Raw genomic sequence first — 2,501 nt, 5'->3', positions numbered from 1 at the left:
ATACATTAGATACACACACACACACACACACACATATATATATATATATATATATGCTAATATTTAATGACAATGAGATTCTGAAATGTATTTTGTGAAAGATTTTAAAAACTTAATTCATTTTTTTAAATTATGATTCACAAAAGGTCTTATAGCTTTCTGTAAAGAGGTTAAGTTATTTCTTAACTTCTTCACACATCTTTGATATAGAGAGGCCTGACCACTGAATTTCAAGTCACCTAAGCAGAACAGATAACCTTAGGTATTTCCCTTTAAGTCAAGACCATGCAATTACATAAACATACACAGATTAGACCCTAAAGACCTACAAAAGAATACATTCAAAGTTTATTAATATTTAACATCAGAATCAGTCACATTTCTTTGCTATAAAGCCAATTAATTTTCCCAATTTACCTTTTATAAATGTATTTATACAGTTTCCTGATTAAATGTTTTATACATTCCTGTATTTTAATTTTATAAAAATTTATGAAACTATAAAATAGCTACATATCAATCTTTTGAATCTTTTGTTCACTTTTAACACTGAATTTTCAATATTTAGCTTAGAATAAAGGACCCACATGTAACTTGAACCTCAATAAATATTGAAAAGTTCATTAACTAAACATCATTTTATACTTTATATTAAGATAGCAGAGTGATTATCAGAAAGATACTTTAGATTAATATTTTTTGCATATTAATACTTACATATTGTGATAGTGTGAATCTTCATTTGTTGTGTGCTTTAAAAAAACATTTTATTTTATTTCCTAGTCTGGCCTAAAATTGTAAACCAACATTGCCCTCCAATTCATAACAATTCATCCTCCTCACCTTATAGGATGAAGATGTGTGTCATTGTACCTGGATTTATAGTTTGGATCAAGAATGTCCCTCATAAGCACAAGCGAAATCCAGGAAATTGCACTTTGAATTTGTTGGAAAGTAAAATGTGTGATCTTTAGGCCCTTAAGAGAATGCTTGTGAACACACATTTTCTCTCTGCTGCTTCTTATTGGCTTGGAGGTGAAGTTTTGGGTTTTGTGCTTTCTTGTTACAGTTTTGAAGCAGAAATCCTCATAGACTAACTATGTCTGGAGCCTCTAACACCATAAGCGAAACAAATATTGCTCTTTAGAGATCGTGTTCTAATATTTTTTAGGCATAATATATTCATTTCTTTTGAGATTTCTGAATAGAGATTAGCTTGGTTGTTTAGCATCAGCAACTAATTGAGCAGCCAACTAGAGAAATAGCCAAGTCTTGGCCTGGCAACAGGATCACTGAAACTACCCAGAAGACGAAGCAAGAAGAAAGAAACAGCATTCATTAGGATTACAATCATTATCCCATCCTTCCATACCAGCTGGTAAAGTGAACTGAAAAAGGAATTCTATGATGTCACTGCCATGTAGTCGTCATCCATGATGGTGGAACTTCATGGGGAAGCATTTATTTAAAGGCCACTCACACTCCTTCAAGTAAGCATAATGCATTAATTCATTGATTTACAAAGTTGTAGTTTGTAGAAATCACTACTTTTATGCATTGTTGGTACTCCAACACAAAATCAAATTTTTCCTGGCTCCTCAGGAAAAGTTAACCTAAGAGCCAAAATAGTTAGCTCAGATATTTTCATATAGTAATGGAAATTACTAACAAATGCATATTACATTTGTGCAATATTTTCAAGAAAATAATGGAGGGGCTAGAAAAAACTGGTTCTGTGCTTAGCAACATTTACTACTCTTAGAAAAGACCTGAGTTCAGTTCCCAGCACCCACGTGGTGGCGCACAACCTTTTTTTTCTTGGACAAACGCATTGCATTATTTAGTTAGATGTTGAAGCTTTTACACTAAGTTTTTACAAGCTACTGAACACTGACAAATTATTTCTCCCACAGAACTATAGCCACACATTCCCAGACAGTATAAATATATGGCTGAACAAACATTAATATTCATTACCACTTTATTGAATACATAATAAAACAAATGATCAAGTATCCAATTATTCAATTAAACAGCTGAAAAGTCATATAAAATATGTCTGCTCAGTTCATTAGCAGATCCCGTGTCTTCTTATTTTGCAAGAGAGGTTAGTAAGAGAATGGGAAAACCATAATTCAAGCAAGTTGGAAAACAACTTCTAATAGGTATGGAAAAAAGAATTTCAGAAATTTTGATTAATAATTGGCTAGCTATAACATATTTGAAAATATAACATATTTGAAAAATATTTACTAAATTAAAAAGCATATTCTACATATTCTGCATGAGACAAAGGCAACATTTTACTAAAAATATTAATAGCCTCCTCCCATTCTTTACCAGGCCCTCCCTGTAAGTTGTACCTTTGAGTGCAAATGTTAAATTAACTAAGTGTAGACGTAAGTCACAAACGATGCCACAGCAGTTTGGAATTATAATTAATAGGGTAGTATTTATTTAAAGGGGAAAAAAACTTACAGATCACCGTCAGCCCTCTGTAC

This window comes from Microtus ochrogaster, linkage group LG5 (assembly GCF_000317375.1).
Source record: "Microtus ochrogaster isolate Prairie Vole_2 linkage group LG5, MicOch1.0, whole genome shotgun sequence".
Classification (NCBI taxonomy): Eukaryota; Metazoa; Chordata; class Mammalia; order Rodentia; family Cricetidae; genus Microtus; species Microtus ochrogaster.
The sequence above is the reverse complement of the archived record's forward strand: the minus strand, read 5'-3'. Positions refer to the sequence as shown.